Here is an 11,733-nt window from a genome sequence, read left to right as displayed (position 1 = left end):
TTACAAAAGCAGGAGCTAGTTTTGCGCTGAAACCTTTAACGAAATTGCTCTGCTGAAAGTTGCGTCTGTAGACCTCCTGGCCAACTTTGAACGCCACTTCACGACTTCGAAGGTTGTACTGCTGTTCGTTTCGTTGGTGTTGTTTTTGTATTGTTCGTTGGGCTGTTTTTCGAATCACATCAAACGAATCTTCCCCAGCAAAACTCACTGTACGATCTTCTAAGACCTGCAAATTTCGTAAGAGCTGATAGGTGTCTCCATTGGTGATCATGTGCTGTCCAAATGCAACCCGATAGGGGCTGTCGTTTAGGGCTGAATGCAGACTAGATCGTAAGGCACAACTAATAGAACTAAGCTGCTCATCCCAATTAGTTTGATCTGGCTTGATGTAAGCTTTAATGGCGGCAATAACGGATCTGTTAACGCGTTCCGATGCATTGGCTTGAGGTGCGTACACAGCCGTATTAAAATGCTGCACATTGTACTTTTCCAACAACGAATTGAAGTGATGGGACTTAAATTGTACTTGTATTTTGAAAGATGGTCCAAAGCAATGAAGATACCGATATTTCCGGATTTGCTTCGTGGATACGGATCCACGGAAATCCACGAACAACTTCTGAAACACTCGTTGAGTTTCCTTCACTGGAGCTAATGGGGGTCGTAACGAACGATTCGGGTACTTGGTGCACTTGCAGACCGAACAGCTGTTTATGAACGCTCTCACATCGGTTACTAAACTTGGCCAATAATAATAACGTCGAACTCTCTCCAACGTTTTATTAATGCCGCTATGAGCTGCTAGCGACTGTTCGTGACTCTGTTTTAGTACTTCGGACACCAGCTCCGTTGGAACCCACAGCTTCCAACACAGGTCGTCAGCGATCTGATCAGCAACCGATTGTGACAATAGCCACTTCAATGATGAATGGTCGGTATGGATGAAGAACTCGTGTCCTTCCACATAAGTTCGAAACTTCCTCACACACATTATGGCTGCCAACCACTCTTTCTCCGTAACTGAATAGTTTCGCTGACACTGATTCAGCTTGCGAGACATGAATGCGATTGGGATGTCATTACCATCGCTATCAGTTTGCATTAACACGCCTCCAACTCCGGTGTGGCTGGCATCGCAATGAATGGCAAATGGAATGGTAAAGTCGGGGCTATGTAGGACTGGTGCCTCGCACATTTGGTCTTTTAAACTTTCAAACGACCTTTGCGCTTCGTTGGGCCATACAAACGATCGACGTTGCTTTAGTGTATCTGATATTGGGGCAGCAATTCCGGCATAGTTTTTAATAAATTTATGGTACCAGCCAGTGGACCCAAAAATCGTCGCACTTGCTTCACCGATCGAGGCACTGGAAACTCCCGAATAGCAGCAACTTTTTCGGGATCCGTTTGTATCATCCCATACCCTATCACGTGGCCCAGGTATTTCACTTCCTTCAGGCAAAATTTGCTCTTCTCTACGTTTATCGTCAGTCCAGCTTGAGACAGCCGGTCGGCCAGCGCTTTCAACACGGACATGTGCTTCTCGAAGGACTCCGAAATCACCAATAAGTCGTCGAGATAAATGAAAATCTCATTTCGCAAAGATGTTGGGATAACTTTATCTATCAGTTTGGACATGGTCTGTGGGGCATTGCATAAACCAAACGGCATCACCGTGAATTGATATAGCGGCCTCCCAGGCACAGCAAAAGCCGTCTTCTTCCGTGCCCTTGGAGTAAGCGGAATCTGCCAGTAAGCATCTTTAAGATCGATGCTTGAAATGAACTGCGCTTTTGGAAGTCTACTTAAAATGCCATCAATGAGGGGCATAGGGTAAGCATTTTTGACTGTTACTCCGTTAACTTTCCGGCTATCAAGGCAAAGGCGAACCTTACCTGGCTTACGCACAATTACTACAGGGGAAGACCACGGGCTGTCTGATTCTTCAATCACCCCAAGGCCTAACATTCGGTCCAACTCTTCGTATATACATTTTTCGACTGCAGGCGACACTGCGTAGTGACGTTGTTTTATGGGCCGAGTCACTGAAATTTCTATGTCATATGTAAGCCAGTTTGTCTTTCATAATCCTTTTTCGGCAAACGAAGGGCACATCTGTACTATCGCTACTAGTTCCTTCTGCTGTAATTCCGACAAAGGTATTTGCATCGGGTTGTCAAAGTTTATAGCCGCCAAACTGTTATTATTCGCTTTGCTCATTAAGAAGAACGGCAGTAGATTAAAGCTTCTCCAAAAGTCTATTCCTAGATATAACTCCTGCGATAACGATGGTACAAGATAAAGGCATATTCGTTTGGAATTTCCACGAAAGCAAATGAGTGTGGAGATCCTACCTAGAATAACTTGCTTTTTCCCATCTGCGGTTCGCACGGCTGACTTCATCGGCTTGACCTCAGGGTTTGTTCGAGCTAACTCTTCTGCAAATTTACCCCCAAGGCAGCTGATTGAGGCGCCTGTGTCCATTAATCCACTTATCGTCTTGCCACACAGAGTGACATTGGCGTAGGGTCGTAGATCAGATATATTATTAGAGGCTAATAATGCTCTGCGCGCATTTTTACTCTGCGTGCGGAACAGCTTCCTACGCTTACGGTCTCGAGTTTTGCTAGCACTGGTATCATAGTGGTCGTTATCATGTCAGGAGGTAGGGGGAGTGAGCTTGACGTAGCCCCGGTTACTCCGTATTCGTCGCCTTCGACACTAATTTGCGTGCACTCGATATCGGTGCACGAGCCAACTCGTTTTTTGACGAGCTACATTTTCGGCACGATGGTTTATATGTGTCCCGCTTACCACATCCATAACAGAATACTTTACGCTCCGCTTCGCACTCTTGATATCGGTGGCCTTGTTTATTGCAATTCCAGCAAGAAAGCGTCATCGCGTCGATATCAAAAGCGTCAGCTTCTTCCGAATCGGCTTCTGCCAGACCTTCTGTCTGGATGGACATTTCGTTCACCTGATTGCGAGGAACAAATCGTCGAGTAGCCGGGATTGGCTTAGCAGTATTTTAGATGAACCTTTCACGCTTGCGGACCACTTGTCGCAACTGCACAATGTTCGGTATGGGCACATATAAAATCTCATGTTGTATCTCATTGAGCAGATTTGCTCGCAACACCTCTAACAAGGACTGCTCGGTCATCGGCTGCACGAGCTTGTCTGCAAGCGCCACTATGGCCTCATAAAAACTGTCAAACGGTTCGTTGACTTTCTGCTTCCTCTGGGTGATCGCGGTTCTGATTTCTAAATCTGTTCTGCCGTCCGAAAACTGCGATCTCAGGGCAATACAGAGATCAATCCAGCGCACTCTTGGTACGCGTTTATGATACCTCCAGTACCATTCACCCGCGCTTCCTTCGAACAGGTTGCTCGCGTAGCGAGATAACAATTCAAAATTGCTATCTAATGTCTGGCTGGTCAGAGCTTCGACGCGATACAAAAAATCATCTATTGACATAGAGGAGCGCCCTGAGAATCTCAACTTCCAGTTCGCGATTATCTGGCTAATCCGATCCGCGCGCAACTGATGTGATTGCTGCGACTCGGGTGGGGCTGACAAGTTAGTCGGTCGCTCGGACGCTGAGTTTGGTAATGCTGCGTTTTCCCTGGCGGATAACCTAAAGAGTTGCTCAAAGGATTGAGCGGCCATTGGACCGGACACACTAGGCCCTTCGGGTTGGCTAACACTTCGGACCCCACTCTCCATATTGGCAGCGGATAATTGGTTTTGCTGTGATTTAAGTGTTTTCGAACGGGATCTGGTCACTGAAACTGCCCCTGGTTGGTTGCCTGAGGCTTGAGCTGCTTCTAGTTCTTCTGCCAAATTAAGGGTCGATTTGCTCAGCGCAGTTCTGCACACTGGACAGACTTTCTTATTTCCTGAACGTGCACTAAAGCAGGTGTGATGGAAATAATGGTTACAGCTCGTAGCTAATAGTTGGCCTGGGTATTCGACTTCTTGCGTGCATACACAGCAAACGGTTTCGCTCTCTTTTGGCTGAATCCTATAATCCGGGCTTCGGTCTACCGGCATTGTAAAGTTATCTTATATATTAACTAGCTTTAAGCACGTTCCTATAAATCTAGTTCAGACAAATATTAACAAAAACGATGTGGAACGTTGTGAGTTGCTGCGGACACCGCAACTCTACAGTTATACCCGATACTAAGTCAGTATGGCTCTCTCCGGCAGACGCCGCTAATATTGAACGACACGACAAAGAGTGCGTGCGAGAGAGACAGAAAATCAGTCTGAGCGTGACGTCGGGGGCTGCGTAGCCACTGCAAATTGATTTGCTCCTTTTGGCTACAAAAATGATCCGATCTGATCCAGATTCAGCAATCTGATAGATATGGTCATTATCTATGATTCTGCGTTTTTAGTTTTCTCGAATGTGCAATATTGTGGATGCAACAGATTTTCGTCTTTTGTGGGGGCGGAAGGGGGTGTGGCAAAATTCTGAGATAAACGTTTTGTAGTGAGATCTAACAGAAGTGCGGATACCAAATTTGGTCACTCTAGCCTTAATAGTATCTGAGATTTGTGGATGCCCCAGATTTTCGTCCTTTGCGGGGGCGGAAGGGGGTGTGGCGAAATTTGGACACGAAACGGTCAAGGTCCGATATTACAGGAGTGTGGATACCGAATTTGGTTGCTCTGGCTCTTATAGGTTCTGAGATCCTTGAGCTCATATTTTGCAATTGGCAAAGCCGACCATGAAACCTGTGTGTTAGAGAGAGACAGAGCGAGAAAGAATGAAATTGTTTTCTTGATTCTGGCTATAATAATTATACGATCTGGTTGAGATTTTACACTCTAGAACATATAGTCATCTTCTACGACTCTGCGTTTTTGGTCTTATCGTATCTTAAAAAATGTAGATGCCACAGATTTTCGTCCTTTGTGGGGGCAGAAGTGGGCGTGGCGAAGTTTTGAAATATTTTTGTAGCAGTGACATATCACAGAAGTCTGGATCCAAAACATCGTTGCTCTAGCTCTTATAGTCTTTGAGCACTAGGCGCTGAAGGGGACGGACGGACGGACGGACGGACGGACGGACGGACAGACGGACAGACAGACAGGGCTCAATCGACTCGGCTATTGATGCTGATCAAGAATATATATACTTTATGGGGTCGGAAACGATTCCTTCTGGACGTTACACACATCCACTTTTACCACAAATCTAATATACCCCAATACTCATTTTGAGTATCGGTATAAAAACAATAATAACGGGGAAAGCAAAAAAAAAAAACGATCTTTGATAGAGAGATTTTGGGGAAACCATGCAACCCTTTCCCTCCGAAAGGTTGCCAATAACTATGCGTGTTAGAGCGAAAAAGGGGGAAATAAAGAAAAGGTATCTTCGGCAATCGTGACCCAAGTAGTAGCTCTAGGCCACTTCCTGTCTGCGGCGAACGCCTATACATAGGGACGGACGACGTTATGCACGCGTGCCCATACCAGGATCACGACGGTGTTCGTCAGCCGCCCATCGAGGAAACATTACCGAAGCGGTTACGGGGAGTTTGTAATAGTCTCTGCGTGCTACGACCTATACCTTTTCCGCAGCCATTATCGTTCCGGGCCGGAAGCGTAGCACGAAGAAACGCACCAGCACTAGGGGTACCACGTTCGACCGGCGATAACCTGCTGTATAAATCGGCGCACGAATAGACCAATCACTAGAAAGTAGAGAGAGAAACAAAAGACGGAGGCACCCTAATAACCCCGATTCGAGTTGAGCGGCAACAAAAAAAAATTTGGATTCTTCTAGCTGACTCCGGCGACAACTGAACCAAAGCTACCCAAGGTACCTGTCAATTTCCAAGGGATACGGGCGAATGTATTCACTAATACGCTTCTGTGTAGCGGCAGGTCGTAGATTTACTCCACTAATAACCCTGTGCCCAGCCAACTTCCACATACCAGTGAATCCATCTAGATTTCACTGCTATGGCATATACTGCTCGGCAATAAAGCTATGTTGAAGCTATTATCGATTCCAGAGCAGCTTACCATCGAACAAGGGTTATGGATCATACTCCGATGCGGGCTAAACGTTATCGGAAACTAATAATTATCCACCATCACAGGATCCAATTCCAGGACAAAAGGAAGGTTTTAAGGAAGGGGGGTGGGAAACAGGGAACAAAAGTCTTAAGACAGTGCATGACTATGCACTGCTCGCAGGTGTTATGGACTTTGTCAACAATTTTTCTGCTTCGGGGTCAAGTTTGGCTGGGGTCACACACAACCATATAAGTTAATGTAACTCCGCTTTGTAACGTTTACAATTACGTCAACCCTGACCTTCAGGCCTTTCGGCCCCACGTTGGGCCAAATAAAATAATTATTACTGTAACGAGTAACGAAGAGCATCTTCGCACGATGAAGCTGGTGGTCGGCTAACTGAGAAGGAGTACGCGCTCGCTTCCACGGCTGGTCTCTGGTCGGAAATGGGGATGGGTTCTTTGGGGTAACCCTCCAGTTAGGTTGCTTCGCTACTGCTGGTATTATTTTATTAAATTTCGCGTACTCTTTTTGGGAATGGGAGGGGGACGGACAAGGAAAGGATAGTTAGGGGTACGGACAGTATAGTGGGGCAAAGATAGTGCAGAGAAGGAGTAGGGATCTACCACCGCGGCGGACATCTCTGTTTTGCTGGCACGGAGTCGTGCCACGCCCACCCTACCATGATCCTGAAAGAGCCAATAATAATATCAGGATCCCTGGAGTGTCCGGTATTGGTCATCCTATTTCGCTCACGAGCTGCATGGTTCCCCCAAATGCGGTAACGTCTAGCACATATTCATCTTAACAATCATTTTATTAGAAACTATATTCAGATACTATATTCATGTTACAAGAAAAATAGAAACACTAACCGAGAACTCCAAGACAAGGCTAAATGGACAAAAGGAGGAACGAAAAGCGTCACAAGAGATATAGCTATTATTACTAGGGAATATTTAGATAAATAAATACGATAAGTGTAAATAGTTATAAGTGCATATACGATATTTTATAGTGCGATATAAACTAATGATTTTTCCTTAAATAGAAAGATAATACTATAGCGCAATATAGGCACACATGTCCCAGCACATCGGCTTCAGGGAGTAGTTGGACATACTATTCGTTTTACCAAGCGTATTGTAAAGGCAGAAGGCCAATCAGCTGTGACTACTTTAAAAGTGTGAGGTCAACGACCGACAAACAGCTCTAGCAAAAAAGAACGAAGCTTTTGCCACGCTCGCGGAATTTTGGGAGGCAATAAAATGTAATGTTGCTGGTATATTATAAAGCTCACTCAGTTTTTGTTTGTGTTCCCGCGGCGAAAGATCTTTCGTAGCTGTGGCTGTGTGTGGGTGCATTAAACTTTTACCTGCAAACCAAAAACAAAATCGTACAGCGCGTGCTGCATGGCATAAGCTCGCGGATGGGACCCGGCCGAGAGGACGCTTTTAAGCTCAAACTTTTAAACTTTTATCAAATGCATTTTCAAACTTTCCATGTGTTGGTGGGTTTTTTTTTCTGTTTTTTTTTTCTGTCTACAATTAACACTAAGTATATCCCACTACACAAAAACAGACATATCAACGGACTGCGAGGTTCAAGGGAATGCGAGTCACGGTGGGATCTTACTGGCCTCAGTGGCTTTCAGTGGGCGGTGTATACATATGTATGTGAGCACATCTCTACAATTTGTTTCGGGTACAATCAGCCTACATAATGACACTAACGTGCACATAAGACAAACACTGGCCTCAACTGCACTTTAAATAAACGTTTGAACAGCTAGGCCGAATCACGAGAAGAACAAGAGAGGCGATACCACTAGGGGTCGCCGGGAGGTTATGTACACACGTGGTGCACTATTTTTTCCCGCCCGTTAGGAGCATTTAAGCGGCTTCGGTCCTACGCTGACTGCAAGCACCGGTTTCCGTTTCTTGGCCCGGTTTTGAATGCGAAACGGTTACGCCAATTCGCCGCACTAAGCCCGTTCAGACGGCTGTCCTCGTCTCGCGCAGCCAAAGTTCACTGCCCGCGACTTGGTGGATCAGCTGGTTCGTAGTGCGGGGGCTTAAAGCTCGGGCTGCAGCTTTTGGATAATTCCCAAACTAAGTGCCGATTCTAATGTGGAATTTGAAAATACTGATCAGGCTACTTTTTCTAACAGTTACTCCATGCACATATTTACCCGGTTGGAACTGGCACTGCGAAAATAGGGGGATGGGGTTGAGGTGCTAATTCCTTCTTTCTCCAGGTGTTTTTTTTTTTTGTGTTGGGGCTGCTCACCTCCAAGCGGAAACTACAGAAAAAGTCGGAAAATCTAACTTCGAGGCTCCTAGCACTGTCGAAGGCCGGTACTCACGTTTTCGATTAGAGCCCAATCTGCTCTCTTGGGTTCTTTTTTCCCGATCGAGTGCACTTTGGTTTCACACCACGGTTATTTACGGCGGTTTAATTTTATTTTCATTATTTTTTTTTCTCACCGCGCAACTGAATGCTCGTACGGCCACGAGGAAAAAGAAAGATTTGGGCGGATCTACTGACCAACAAAAATTTTGTTCTCCGGATCTGCCTTTGCACGATCCTGCGCCATTCACCTTGAATGGTTATGGACATGGTGGGGAGATTTTTGTTCGTCTTTAAGCATATTCTTAATGTCAACCCTAGGTGGCGCTAGCCCCCACACGACCAAGAACATTTAACATGTAACACCACAACAAGAAATTAAGCCAACCTAACTATACACTAACTATGGGGACTAAACTTAATAATTAATAAGTATCTCGGTGAGGTGTGATATATACTTGTATAAATAATATAATATATATAAATATATTTATATATATAATATACATAAATATATAAATTGTACAAATACCATCGGGCATACTTTCAGGCGAAGAACACAAATATGCTTTCCTATCCGCCCGACAAGCGACCACTACAGCGGGCCAGTTTAGTGAATCTTCGATTAGAATATCAGCAGGGTTTTGATGTGTTGGCACATAGCACCATTTTCCATCAGACGTTAAATCCTGAATATCGGACACTCGATTTCCAACAATGGTCGATAAGGAGACTGAGTGTTGTTGCAGCCAATGCAATACGAGCTGTGAGTCGCTCCAAAAATAAGATGTGATAGTGTGTTTACTGAATATGGCCTTGACTTTGTTATACAACTGCGAAAATAGATGTGCGCCGCATAGTTCAAGCTTCGGAAGAGACTGTTTCTTCACTGGTGCTACTCTAGACTTAGAAGTGAACAATTTCACTGTGACCTGTCCAAGCGAATTCTCCGTGCGCACATAAACACAGCAGCCGTATGCCCGAATCGATGCGTCGCAAAATCCATGTATTTGAATGCTCCTAGTATCAGGCTGCAAACAAAAACGAGGTACCGCTAGTGACGACAGTGAATTCAGCGATTCCAAACACTTTCTCCATGCGTGGCTTAAATTCTGGGGGACAGACTCGTCCCAGTCGAGTTTCAAAAGCCACAACTCCTGAAGAATGATCTTAGAGACAATGACTAACGGTGATAGCAGACCGATTGGATCGAATAGCGACGACGCAGTAGACAAAATTGTTCGTTTTGTGGTAGTGGGATAGACTTCCTTTGGATTAAATGTGAAACTAAATGCATCACTTCGTTGATGCCAAGTTACGCCGAGTGTGCTGCTGACTGAGTTTTTTGAAATGTTTAATTCCTTGGTAGATTCGTCTTCCATCACGCCTGGATGATTTGAATGCCACTTGCATAATGGAAACTGACCACGAGCGAGAGTTGATGTGATTTCAGTTTTTAGTTTGAAGACTGTATCTATATCATCAGCCCCACACAAAAGGTCATCAACATAAAATGCAGTTTTAACAGCAGCAGGCCCTAATGGCCATGCATCCTTACAATCCTCAGCCAAGTATTGCAAACTACGAGTTGCGAGAAATGGGGCAGACGCAATCCCATATGTCACTGTATTGAGTTGGTAGGTTTGAAGATCCGTATTTGGAGATGCTCGCCACAAAATGTACTGGAATTTTCTATCCTTCTCACTCACAAGTACCTGCCTGTACATTTTTGTGACGTCGGCTGTGATGCCGAACCTATGCATGCGGAACCGCAGCAATTGCAAGTACAAATCATCCTGAATGGTAGGGCCGACTAAAAGTAGATCGTTAAGTGACCTTTGAGATGTTGTACGGCAAGAGGCGTCAAAGACAACTCTGAGCTTCGTCGAGGTACTGCTTGGTTTCAGAACGAAATGGTGGGGTATATAATAATGCGGTTCTTCCAAGTTAGGATTCAGTACGAGGGACATATGGCCGAGACTTTCATATTCCTGTATGAACGAGATATACTGCGAGCGAATTTCCGGTAGACGAGCGAGACGTCTCTCAATGGCAAAAAATCGAGTTCGAGCTGTATCGAAGGAACTTCCAAGACAACTTGGATCTTCTTGAAATGGCAAGCGAACGACAATCCGCCCACTGGCATCCTGATGTGTTGTGTCCCTGAAATGGTCCTCACAGCGACGATGATTTGGGAGCATTCTAGCGCTTGGATCGACAAATGAGTCCACTTTCCATAATTGCTGCAAATTCTTGTCGATCGACTCTTCTACAGTCGCCAAGCACAATGGTGGCTGTCTGTTATATTGCCGCTGGTACCTCCCAGCAACAACCCAACCAAAAAGAGTCTTCTGCAAAGTGGGAAGATTTGGACCAATGCGAATCTGGCCAACAGCTAGAGCTCCATAGAAGGCTTCGGTCCCCAGTAACAAATCAATACGTTAAGTCCTATAGAACGATTCGTCAGCCAATGGAGTGTTAGCTGGTATGTTCCAATTCGATATGTCGATCTCACTATCTGGCTGGTAGGCAATATGGGATGTGATTCCAAACTGGAGAGTGAGCTGATAGCCGGAAGTACGTGACTTAATAGAGGTAGTCGTACGAGCCTTCAAACTAGTAAGGGAGTCTCCTATACTGCGAATTCCAATGTGGTGTTTTTCACGACGAAGGCGAAGCTTTTGTGCAAAGGTTTCGGTTACAAAATTAACCTGAGAACATGAACATCAAGCAACGCTCTACCGAGTTTGTATTCACCTGTGGCATCCTTTACCAAAACCATAGCTGTTGCCAACAAAATTTGATCATCTGCTGCGATCTCCATATGAGAGTGTGAAGCAGCTTGATGAGCCGTTTGCCAGGAGGGTTGCGCTGGTTGGAGTACCGGTTCAGTAGTTGAAGATTGTCCTGCTGATGATTGGGGTGGTGATGCAAAGATGAATGATGATTCCGATTACAGGATCGGCAACGATGAGTCGATGAACATTGCGCCACTCTATGACCATTTCCAAGACAATTGATGCAGAGACCGAGGCGTTTTGCATTGTCGTACCGTTGGTTGCTGTTCATAGCCTTGAACTGAGCGCAATTAGAGATCTTATGGCCAGAACTAGAACAAAGTGTACAAGACGGATTAGTGATAGCAAACGACGAGTTTATTAGGTGATTAGAATGACGATTTGACTTATTGGATTCAGCCTTTCGTTGTGACGAAGTAGCAGCCGAGTTTCCAGACGAAACTGACAGTGGCGTTCCAAAAGCTGTGTGCATGCTAGCCAGGTTGGCAGAGTTTTGTAGTCCTGCGATTCCTTCCACTTGTTCCGAGTTTGCTGATCACACTTTTC

This window comes from Drosophila miranda (genome assembly GCF_003369915.1).
Source record: "Drosophila miranda strain MSH22 chromosome Y unlocalized genomic scaffold, D.miranda_PacBio2.1 Contig_Y2_pilon, whole genome shotgun sequence".
NCBI lineage: Eukaryota > Metazoa > Arthropoda > Insecta > Diptera > Drosophilidae > Drosophila > Drosophila miranda.
Note: the sequence above shows the minus strand (reverse complement) of the source record.